Consider the following 12,393-nt stretch of genomic DNA (forward strand, 5'->3'; position numbering starts at 1 on the left):
CATAAAAGAGAATATAAAAACTCAATAAAACACTAAAAGGTCCACTGAAGTGGGATTGCCAGCAGAGACCAAGGCAGGGGAGCACAGGCGAGGGGAGCCCGGCCTGCGCTGGGGGCCTCCAAGTCCAGGCTCTAGGCCAAACACACAGCCCCCCGGTTTCTCGGGCCCAACCCCAATGCTGTAATTCTGTTTATTTTGCTGAATATGAAATCCATATGGTTCTGATTTCTTCCCTGTAATCCGTCATCTCTGTGTGGTTTAAGAGCCAGAAACCATGCAAAGCGGCTTTGAAGTTGTTGTTCTGGGGTAAGTAGGAAGTGGTGCTCTTCCAGGGTTCACTGGGGCACCCACGAGGTTCACATTTGATCTGAATATTGCTCCAGGAGTTGAGAGTGGGAAGTGGGCTGGCAGAGTTTGGGTCCTGGCCCCAGGCCCTGAGCTTGGTCAGAAGGGAAAGGAGTGTTTGCAGTGCCCGCTGAGGTCTACTCAGACCATGTTCCTTCTCTGGTCCTCAGTTTAGCCCACAGGGACTCTGCATTCCAGGTGTTGAAACAACAGGCTGCCTTGAGGTCACATGGAGCTGTGACGTTTGGCACCTCTATGAAGGACAGCTGCTTGTCGCGCTTGAGGCCAGAGATAGGGGAAGAAGAGATGAAAAGGAAGAGTCAGTGAGAAAATGGAATATGAAAAAAGGTATCACCTGCATCCATAGTTTTTTGATACTAAAGGAAACGGCCAACGTCCTGTGATGGGCTAGTCTAGCTGGATCTAGTTGGTGTTTGAGGCTAACCAAACCAAGCTAAACCAGTTGTCACTGAGTCAGTCAGTGACCCTGTGTATATCAGAGTAGAACGGTGTCCGGAGGGTTTTAATGGCTGTGATCTTTCAGAAGATCACCAGGCCTTTCTTTCTGAATGGCCAACCTTTCAGTTAGTAGCCTACGTCTTAACCGCTTGTGCCACCCAAGGATTCCATTTTGAAGCCACAGGTTCTCAGATTTTGGTTTGCATTAGAATCACCCACAGAGCTTGTTAAACTACAAATTGCTGGGCCCCACCCTTGGAGTTTCTGATTCAATAGGTCTGGGAGGAACCCACAATTTTGTGCTTTCTAACAAAGTCCCAGGTGATGCTAATGCTGCCAGCCTGAGAGCCACCATTTGAAAACCACTAGTCTAGAACAGGGGCCCTGGTGGCACAGTGGTTAAGAGTTACAGCTGCTAACCAAAAGGTTGGCAGTTCGAATCTGCCAGCCACTCCTTGGAAACCCTGTGGGGCAGTTCTACTCTGTCCTGTAGGGTCGCTATGAGTCAGAATCAACTCCACAGCAACTGGTTTGGTTTTTTGATTTTTTTGGTCTAGAACAAGAAGATCTTTATAACTCAAAATAATACTATTAACTAGTAGTTCTCAGGACTTTACAGTTTCCATGTGAGGATCACTTGTTTCATCTGAATAATCTTGTAAGGAGACAGTGTTATTATCTCTGATTTTTGTTAAGAGTAGAGATAACATTGATTCTCTTTTTTAAAATGTCCTACAGTACAGTTGACTTTTTTCGGTGTACCATTCTTAAAAATTTCACACATATGTAGATTCATGTAACTACCGCCTCAACCAGGATACAGAACAGTTCCACCCTGTCTTTGTTATCGAATGCTGCTATAACAAAATACCACAAGAGGATGACTTCAACAAACAGAAGTTCTCTCACAGTCTAATAGGCTAGAAGTCCAAATTCAAGGTGCCGGCTCCAGGGCAAGGCTTTCTTTCTCTGTCCGCCCTCGAGGAAGGAAAGGCCTTGTCATCGATCTTCCCCAGTCTCAAAGGGTAGAGCCCCAGTCTCTGGAGTCTCAAAGGTGTGGAGCCACAGCCTCCTAGGTTTCAAAGAGTCAGATCTTCGCCTGCTCAGGGTTCCGGAGTTGGGGCTGCTGTTTACCAGTGCCAGCAGGATGGGGCCACATTCACTGCCCAAAGCTGAGGGGGCAGGGCTGCCATGCCCAAGGGGCAGAAGAACCGGGACCTCATACCACCAAGAAACAAGATCCAGGAGAATAGCACGTCATTCAGACCTGAGGTTCCTGCACTGAGAAGCTCCTAGGCTAGGGGAAGATTGATGACTAGGACCTTACCCCAGACCCGACAGAGAGAGAAAGCCTTCCCCTGGAGCTGACACCCTGAATTCAGACTTCTAGCCTACTAGACTGTGAGAGAATAAACATTTGTTTGTTAAAGCCATCCACTTGTTGTATTTCTATTGAGCAGCACTAGATAACCTGAGACAAAATTTGTACCGAGAGAGTGGGGTGCTACTCTAACAGATACCTAAAACGTGAAAGCAGTTTTGAAACTGTGAATGGGTAGAGGCTGGAAGAGTTTTAAGATTGCCTTGAAGAGACTGTTGGTGGAATTATGGACATGGAAGACAATTCTGGTAAGGACTCAGAAGGAAGTGAGGAGAGCTGTTACACTGGAAACTATGAAGACAGTGAGAAGTAGCAGCAGAGGACCAGTAGCAGAAGAACCAGGAGACCAGCACGAGACCACACTGGAGCCGACCCACAGAGCGAGAGAGCTGAATGCCTGTGCGCAGGAGGTCTCCTGGTGGAGTGGAGTGCCTCCAGGCACTTATTGGTGGAACTAGGCATGCTGACCCACAAAGCAAGATAGCTGAGTGCCTCCTGGCCAAAGTTAACCAGTGGAGTAGGGTGCCTCCACGCACTTGTCGGTGGAGCTACAGAGTTTTGGAACATTTGCCCCAGCAGGGCAGACGCTGGTGGAGAGGCCTGAGGGGTCGAGAGGCCAAGAAACCAGGAAGCAGAAGTTGAAGAGACAAGAAGCACAGAAAGCAGAGCTGCCTCAGTCTCAAAGGGTGGAGTCGCCCCTTGGATGGACTAGGATAATAGGGCGGCCCAGATGCGAGGGAGCAGAGTTGCTGTTCCATGGGCCTGGAAGATGGAGCTGCAGCCCAGGGCCGAGGGGTCTCCATTCAGAATCCAGAGTGTGGCCAACACCCAGAGTCTGGAGGGCAGGGCCATTGTCTAAATGTTCTCAGAGAGCAGAGGATTATTTTCAAGCCTTGAGGGCTAATGTAATGTGTTCTGCTGACTTGCTTAGTGCCTGTTATCCCTTCTTTGCCTCTAATTTCTCTAATTTTTAGTGGGAAAGTCTAGTTTGTGCCTTTTCCATCATTGTGCTGTGGAAGCAAATAACTTGTATTCTGGATTTCACAGATGAAAAGGAAGTTTGGGAATTTGGACTTGGAGTTGGTTTAAAACTTTTGCTATGACATGATAGGGAAAGTATGTTTTACATGTGGCAAGGACATGGGTTTTTGGGGGCCAAAGGGTGGAATGTTATGGATTGAATTGTGTCCTCCTCAAAAATGTGTGTCAGCTTGGCTAGTCCATGATTCCCAGTATTGTGTGATTGTCCACCATTTTGTCATCTGATGTGATTTTCCTATATGTTCGAAACCTACCTTTATGATGTTAATGAGGCAGGATTAGAGGCAGTTATGTTAATGAGGCAGAACTCAATTTACAAGATTAAGTTGTATCTTAAGTCAGTCTCTTTTGAGATTTAAAAGAGAGAGGCAAGCAGAGAGACACAGGGACCTCATACCACCAAGAAAGCAATGCTGGGAGCAGAGCATGTCCTTTGGACCTGAGGTTCCTGCGCTGAGATGCTCCTAGACCAGGGGAAGATTGGTAACAAGGACCTTCCTCCAGAGCTGACGTAGAGAGAAAGCCATCCCCTGGAGCTGATGCCCTAATTTGGGAATTTTATCCTACCAGACTGTGAGAGAATAAACTTCTGTTTGTTGAAACCATCCACTTTTGTTATTTCTGTTATAGCAGCACTAGATAAGTAAGGCACCCCCCCCCCAAAAAAAAAACAAACAAACTCCATCATATTCTTCCTTTGTAGTCACACCCTTCCCCACCCCTAACCTCTGAAATATTCTCTGTCCTTATAGCTTTGTCTTTTAGACCAAACCAAAACATCAAACCACATACCATCAAGTCAGTTCTGACTCATGGAGACCCCATGTGTATCAGAGTAGAACTGTGCTCCATAGGGTTTTCTATGACTGATTTTTTCAGAAATAGATCACTAAGCCTTTCTTCCGAGTGTCTTTTCAACAGTGTCATATAAATGAATCATGTCATGTGTAACTTTTTGAGACTGACTCCTTTCACTGAAGATAATGTTTTTTAAAATTTCTAAACTTTATTTAGTTTCTTGTTGAGAATATACACAGCAAAACATATAACATTTCAGCAGTTTCTACATGTACAATTTAGTGACATTGATTACATTCTTTGAGTTGTGCAACTATTCTCACTCTCCTTTTCTGAGTTGTTCCTCCTTCGTTAATAAACTCACCGCCCCCTAAGGTTCCTATCTAATCTTTTGTTCTTAAAAGAGCGTAATGCTCAAGGCAGACATTTTTTACTAGTTAAGCTAAACTATTGTTCAGTTTTAAGATGACTTCAGGGGATATTTTTGGTGTAAGGTTTACGATTTAAAGATTATCTTAGGGCAGTAGATTCAGGGGTTCATCTACCCTCCATGGCTCCAGAAAGTCTAGAGTCCATGAGATTTTGAAATCTCTTTGCATTTTTTCCCCTTTTTTATCAGGATACCTCTATAGAGTCTTTGATCAAAATGTTCAGTAATGGTAGCTGGCACCATCCAGTTCTTCTGGTCTCATGGAGGCAAATAGCCCCACATTCCATATCCTCCTCCTATTCTTGACTCTCCTTCTTCCTCTGTTGCCCCAGGTGGATAGAGATGAATTGTTGAGCCTTGGATGGCCGCTCAAAGCTTTTAAGACCCCAGGCACTACGCAATGAATTAGGAGTTAGAACAGAAGCACTAAACACATTATCGGGCCAATTAACTGGGCTGTGTCATGAAACCATGACTATAAACCTCCAAACCAAGGAACCTATTGTTGTTGGTACATCTAATATATAAAACGAACACTGAGAGAATTGAAGGGAGAAATAGATAGTACTACAATAATAGTTGGAGACTTTAACATACCACTTTCAATACTGGATAGAACATGTAGAAAGAATATCGAGAAAGAAACAGACCTGAATGACACAATAAACCTACTAGACTTAACAAACTTATAGAACACATATATTTAAATCTTGATTAGTTGACCCTTTTATCTTTATATAATGTTCATATTTATCTCTTCTGCCAGATTTTGTCTTAAAGTCTGCTTTTTCTGATATCAAGATTGTCACCCGAGTTCTCTTTTGGTTATTATTTGCATAGAATATTTTTTTTCTATCTTTTCGCTTTCAACCTATTTGTGTCCTTGGGTGTAAGGTGTGTCTCTTGTAAATGGCATATAGTTGGATCACATATTTTGTTTTTTGTTGTATCCATTCTACCACTCTCTACATTTTGATTGGATCATTTAGTCCATTTACATAATATAATGCTTTTGAAATTGATCTTGTGTGTATCAGTGGTTCTTTTCCTTTTGTTGCTAAGTAGTATTCCATTGTATGGATGTACCACAGTTTGTTCACTGTTTCCTTGTTGATGGTCTTGCTTAGATTGTTCATTTTAGAGTTATGATAGATAAAGCTGCTTTGAACATTCATGTATAAGACTTTGTGTGGATATATGTTTTTATTGCTCTTGGTAAATAATTAGGAGTGGGATTACTGGGTCATGTGGTAAGTAGGTGTTTTTAAGAAACTGCCCATCTGTTCTCCAGAGTGTCTGCACCATTTTGCACTCCCACCAGCAGTGTATGAGAGTTCTAGTTGGTCCACATTCTTGCCAACACTTGGTGTTGTCAGTATTTTTTATTTGGTCATTCTAGATGATCCTTCATTTAAAAATGTGTGAATGAGACTCATAGAGACTCAGAGACTTTTCCAAGGCTCCTCGGCCTCTGAGTGGCCCCTTAAAAAGAGACTAGAAGCCAGGCCTGTGACTTGAAAGCTGTGGGCCTTCTGGGGGATGGCAGCCATGTGGAACAAGAACAACAGAGGGTTATTCCACATGCTGGATCTAGGAACCAGTAGCTCTTCTGTGGCATGGGAATTTTTGTGATAGCCAGGGAACACATGACAGGGCTAAGGCATATGCCCAGAACAGGAAAATAAGAGGAAAGTAGAAAAAGGAGGTGACAGAGGAGAAAAGATACACATCCTAGAATCACAAAGGTGAAAGGCACTAGACTGCTTCTCCATCCTCCCCAGTTGTTATTTTTAACTGCTGTGGAATTGGCGCCAAAACATGGCAGCCCCATGTACAACAGAAGGAAACATTGCCTGGTCCTTTGCCATCTTCCTGATCGTTTATATGCTTGAGTCTGTTGTTGTGGCCACATGTATTTTGAGTGCCTTCCAACCTAGGGGGCTCATCTGCCAGCATTATATTGGACAGTACTGTGTTGTGATGCATAGGGTTTTCATTGGCTAAAGTAGATCACCAGGCCTTTCTTCCTAGCCTGTCTAAGTCTGGAGGATCCACTGAAACACGTCCACCATGGGTGACCTTGCTGGTATTTGAAATACTGGTGGCATAGTTTCCAGCATCATAACAATATGCAAGATACCACAGTATGACAACCTGATATAAGTGGGTGGTGGCCATCCTCCCTAACCCCCACTTATGTTAAGTTTGAGACTCAGAGAGGTAACACAGCCTGCCCAATGTCACACAACTTGCTCATGGCCTCTTAGCTCTTTGGCTATGGCAGGCAGTGACAAAGGCCACTTTTGTTTCCAGAAGCATCCTTAGGAACAACACCAGGGCCACTGGCTGCTTCCCCTTTGTGCTTGAGGAGTGGACTTTCTGCCAGTTGATACACCTGGTCGAGATAATCACACTCCCTCCGTGTCCTGGCCTCAGGTCTGCTCCGGGCAGGAGTTGGCTTTAGGAATGACCTTGTGCATGGAGTGATGGTGACCTAATGCGAGGAGGAGGTTCACTGAGGACCGGCCCCTTCTCCGGTGGCCTTCCCACCCACCCTCAGGGGGAAGGGGCGCAGCTGCCCTGGAAGGCTTGGACATGCTTTCCTGATTGCGGAATACGTCTGTTTCATTTTGAATATCATTTGTTTGGTTGCCACGGCAACATCAAGTCTCTATTTTAATGGTAACCTGCGTGGCTGCAACTTTCTATATATAAATGCTGCTTTGCACAGTGAATTAGCTGATGCCACGGGGAAGCCGTGCATGTGGAAGCAGTAGCAGAAAATGACCAGCGTGTCAGATTGGAACGAGGAAGGACTGCAAGGCTGAGGTGAGTTGGAACCCATCACGCTGATGGGCTATCTTTGGTTCCAGAGCTCACAGCTAATTGGATCTGGTAGGGTGTGAGCCTGGGCTGGGGCTTGGTGCTACTTTGGAGGAACCCAGGGTTATTCTTCTATTTCCCCATTTTCTGCTGTCCACTCACACTTACTCCTGCAGAGAGTTGGGGTTGCACTGTGACCCAAGGCTCCAGAAGGAAGAGAAAGCAATTTGGTTGGAGGGAAATATTTAGGATGGGCTCAGTGGGAAGTGAGTTTTCCTTGGACCTGCCTCGGTTTGCTATTCTGCATCTTTGCCTCCTCTGTTTGGGAGTTTGTAAAAATGTTTATTCTCAAATGTGGGCGGTCCCTATAAGGCCTAAATGACTCCAAATGGTGTAGGCAGTGTTTTCAGGAATAATCTAGAAGATTGGGAATCAACGAATTCAACTCCCTCAGGTTCCAGGTGAGGGAGGAGTCCAGAGAGGTGACATGCCCAACCAGGTAACATGCCAGAGACCAGAATGGGACTGGAACCCAGGTCGACAGTGATCTTGTGCATCTGTGTTTCAAGTGTGCACGATCTGTCATGGGTCAGGGGCGTGTGGACCCCTCCCTGTCTGGGTATACACACTAGAGGTAGACGGGCTGTGAAGAGGGCAGTGCATTGGGGGATGTTCCATGTAGCACGTTGGGGGCATTCTGAACACAGGGTTATATAATGTGATCAGAAGCCAGTTGGGCTTCCAGAAAGACCATGGAGTTTGGAGTCTAGAAAAATTTGGATTCACGTGGATTCACCCACTTTCTACCAGTGTGACAATTGTGTCAACTTTTAAAGCTCAATTTCCCCATCTAAACCCTAGGTATACTAAATAAATATCTGTCCCCCTAGTCCCTGGGTGGCAGAAACAGTTAAGTGCTCAGCTGCTGACCAAAAGGTTGGAGGTTTGAGTTCACCCTGAGGTTTCTTGGAAGAAAGACCTGGCAATCGACTTCCCAGAAATCAGCCATCGAAAACCCTACAGAGCACAGTTCTGCTTGGACAGACATGGGTTGCTATGAGTCGGAATTGACTCCAAGGCAGCTTTTTTTTAGTGGTGGTGGTGGGGGGCTTTAGCACTGTTATCTTGAATAAACACCCCAGCATATGTGAACCCACCAAGGACAGTACCCAGCCCATGACAGAAGTGTGATGCATCCAGGGGTAAAGATGTTGGTAAACCATAAGTTATCATATAAATGTCAGGTCACGGCTCTCTTCTCCCGGCTTGGTGTGGGGGGAGGGGGCAGGGCAGTGGCATTGGGATCAGAAGAGTTTGGCCGCCCCAGAAGTGTTCTGTGAAGGCTGAGTTTCTTGGTGTGTTGCAAAATGCATTGCAATTTCATAGTTCTTTGAATGTCTAATTTGGGCTTCCTTTTCTACCACATCACATATTCACCAGATACTTGACTTAGATCCTGTTCTTGGAAAGAGAAAATGTGTACAGTTAGTTATACTGTAAGTGCCCATGAGTGATAGGTAGTTGGTAGATAGTCCAGAGGGACTGGGAGATTTAGGATTGGGAGTAGTCACCACTACCTGGGTGGGTCAAAAAAAGAATAGCAAACAGAATCCTTTGTAGAAATTTTTGATTGGGAAGGAGATGAAAAAGTGTATTCTAAAAAAGTAGGTTGGGGCCAGGTAAAGGGGTGCTTTTTGAATGTGAGTCACAAGCTACACAATCAGTATAATTGGGGTCAACCAGCATAAAAGAACCAAATGAAAGAATATCATCATATATTGCACATGACAAGGGCAAATGTTATTACATGAAACATTTGCCTTGTGCGTATATTGAGTTGTGAAGTAAAATGTGTTTTTTACTGTGGGTCAAAAAAAGTTTGCAAACTGCTGGCTTGAGTGGCGACGAGTAAGCCCAAACTCTCTCCTGCTGATGGAAGGAAAACCTGGAAAATCTACAATAGGAAGAGTTTTTCAATGGGGAGAGCCATGGGCAAGCATCGCTTTTTTGGGGGGGAGGGGGTAATAAAATATACATCACATAAAAATTGCCATTTGAACCATTTTTTACATTCCTTTGCTTATTTTGTTTTCATGGTGATAAATATATATGTAACAATTTATTTGCTGTTTCAACATTTTTTACATGTATAATTCAGTGAAATACTAATTGCATTCATCATCTTGTTCAACCGTCACTATTATCTGTTTCCAAATTTTTCCATCACCCTTAACAGAAGCTCAGTGTCCCCTGAGCAATGAGTGTTCATTTCCCCCTCCCTCTTGTCTGCCCCTGTTGTTGTTAGGTGCCATCGAGTTGATTCAGACTCATAGCGACCCCACGTACAACAGAACGAAGCAATGCCCGGTCCTTCGCCATCCTCACAATCCTTGCTATGTTTGAGCCCATTGTTGCAGCCACTGTGTCAGTCCATGGGTCTTCCTCTTTTTCGCTGACCCTCTGCTTTATAGATCTCTATACACTTGCCTATTGTAGATATTTTATTTAAGTGGGATCAGACAGTATTTGTCCTTTTGTGACCGACTTATTTCACTCAGCATGATGTTTTCAATGTTCATCAATGTCGTAAATTTTAACTATTTTTAGGCATACAGTTCAGTGCCGTTGATTGCATTCATAGTGTTGTGCAGCCATCACCTTTATCTATTTCCAAAACTTTTTCATACCCTCTAAACAGAATTTCTGTACCCGTTAAATATTTACCCCCCACTCCTCTTTTTCCCAGCCCCTGCTAACCTCTGCTTTGCTGTCTCTGTGCATTTGCCTGTTCTAGATGTTCCACGTCAGTATTTCATATCAGTGGGATCATACAATATCTCCCTTGCAAGTATGTATTGTTTTGAGGAGTTGATACAGCCCAGTGTTCAGCACAGACACGAACAAGCCAATCGGTTGGGAAGCGTGAGGTCTGGGGGACTGGGAGGGGGCTGCTCTCTCTCCCAGTGGCCTGAAGTCAAGAGGAAGGCTCCCTGTGAGCAGGTTAAGTGTGTTCCATGCTCATCCCTGCGGTTCCAGAACACACATTCCTGGTGCCCCTGAGCCCTGCAGGTGTGGATCCCATCTCCCCTCAGGAGGGAAAAACCACACCCTGTGTTCCAAGGGTACTGACTTCCAGCTGCCTGTTTTTGCTGTTGCTGTTAACAGGCCTTGAGTCACACCTGACTCATGGTGACCCCATGCACAATAGGGTTGGATCATTCTGCTCCACAGTGTTCTCACTGCTGCACTGTGGGAATTTCTCTGCTGCCAGTGAAGACTGTCATCTCACCTTCAGACCCTGTGGGCGTGTGTCTGTCCTCCCCCAGCTGCTGTGCCGAGCTTCCACCATCCTCGGTTCTCAGCCCCTCTTCTATCACACTCTGCTTTGTGCACGGCTTTGCCTCTGCCTCGACTCTCTCTCTCTGCCTCGACTCTCTCTCTCTGCCTCTCTCCCCTGCTGGTGGAACATGCTTCCTCTGTACCTCCTCTCCTTTTGGACATTCTCACCAGCTGAGTCAACCTCAACTCCTGATGTGTCAGAGTAGAACTATGCTCCACAGGATTTCCAATGGCTGATTTTTTGGAAGTAGATTTCCGGGACTTCCTCCCCAGTCCCCTGGGTAGATTCGAACCTCCAACCTTTTGGTTAGCAGCTGAGCGTGTTAACTGTTGCACCATCCAGAACTCCACTCTTAGTCTAGGGTGGTGATATTAAAATTTTTTAAACTAGGGAAACTTTACTTCAAATGAATGCTTATTCAGACCTCTGACTGTTAACGCCAGAGGTTGCACCCTGGCCAAATCAAGTGCAGATCTGTATTTTTGTTTTATTTTTGCCAGTGCTTTCCTTTTAAAGTTTTTTAATCAGCTGTCAGCATCTAAACGCCAGGAAATTTCACATTAAAAATTCGGATTTCCAGCTTCTTTTAAAAAAATGAGCTGTGGCATCACAGAGCCTACTGCCCTGCACGACAACAGTACACCTACTCCTCACTCATCAGCGGTCTCATCTGACATTCCGCATTTGCGACAACAGTGAAAGATCTATCGAATTTATTTTGCACATTAATGATGTACATCTGGCATGAACGAATGCCGAGAGTAATGCTGCCTGTGATGATTAAGGTTAGGTGTCAGCTTGGCTGAACCATGATCCTTAGTGGTTTGGCAGTTATATAATGACGTCATTTGGCCGTTATGTAATGATGTAGTCATCCTCCGTCAGGAATTGTGAGATTGACAATTTCATTCGCCTCAGATCATCTCTTGTGCATTGAGGATGGTAGGCTAAAGTGAACTCTTGAACACAGCCTTGGTTAGGTGTAGGCTACCATACTTTTTGCATAATGCTGATTTTCACACAGTGACCTGGTTTTTAGAACCTCGCCGTGTCTACAGGTGAGGAGTGGGTGTAGTGGGTTTTGCAGTTAGCCACAGTCCCCACCCTTCTCTGCTACTTCCCATCACTGAGGCCAGCCATGGACCAGTTGCCATTCATGGCATTTGTGATGATGTTCTTATGGTTAGAGGAAGAGTGAAATATTTCCTGCAGCCATGTCTATGAAAAGAGGGAAAATAAGGGTACCACGTTTTCCAAGAAGATGTTAAAGAGCCTCTTTCTTTCTGAAAGGGTGGTGCCTGAGCCACCAGCAGCAGCATCACTTGAGAACTTGTTAGAAAAGCAAAATGTTGGGCCCTACCCAGACTTAACTAATTCAGGAACTTGAAGGGTGGCGCCCAGCAATCTGTTTTAACAGCCCTTCTGATGCGTGTTAAAATGTGAGAACCAACGCTTTAAATGACTGGGGCTTTACAAAGAAATACGGATGCACAGAGTATGGATAGATGCTAGCACTTATTACTGGCATTTTCCATTGTCCTGAGGCCCAGAGCAGAGGGCGCATTGGTGGTTCAGTGGTAGAATTCTTGCCTGCCATACAGGAGACCTGGGTTCAATTCCTGGCCAATGCACCTCATGTGCCTGCTTCTGAAACGTCACAGCCTTAAAAGCACTATGGAGCAGTTCTACTCTGCACACATAGGGTCGCCACAAGTTGTTATCGACTCGACAGCCACTAACAACGACAACCAAGTCATTGATCATTTTTTTCCTCCT

At 45.0% G+C, this 12,393-nt stretch overlaps 1 protein-coding gene and 1 non-coding gene across 2 annotated transcripts in view; both read left to right on the forward strand.

Annotated features, from left to right (window-relative positions):
- The window catches only part of GAS7 (growth arrest specific 7), a 275,274-nt gene that overhangs the window by 142,812 nt on the left and 120,069 nt on the right, over nt 1-12,393 (forward strand). The gene's annotated exons all lie outside the window — the stretch shown is intronic.
- On the forward strand, nt 12,178-12,248 carry TRNAG-GCC (transfer RNA glycine (anticodon GCC)). The gene has a single exon. It is a non-coding gene; the product is annotated as a tRNA-Gly (tRNA).

Source organism: Trichechus manatus, unplaced genomic scaffold (genome assembly GCF_000243295.1).
Source record: "Trichechus manatus latirostris isolate Lorelei unplaced genomic scaffold, TriManLat1.0 scaffold00040, whole genome shotgun sequence".
Lineage (NCBI taxonomy): Eukaryota > Metazoa > Chordata > Mammalia > Sirenia > Trichechidae > Trichechus > Trichechus manatus.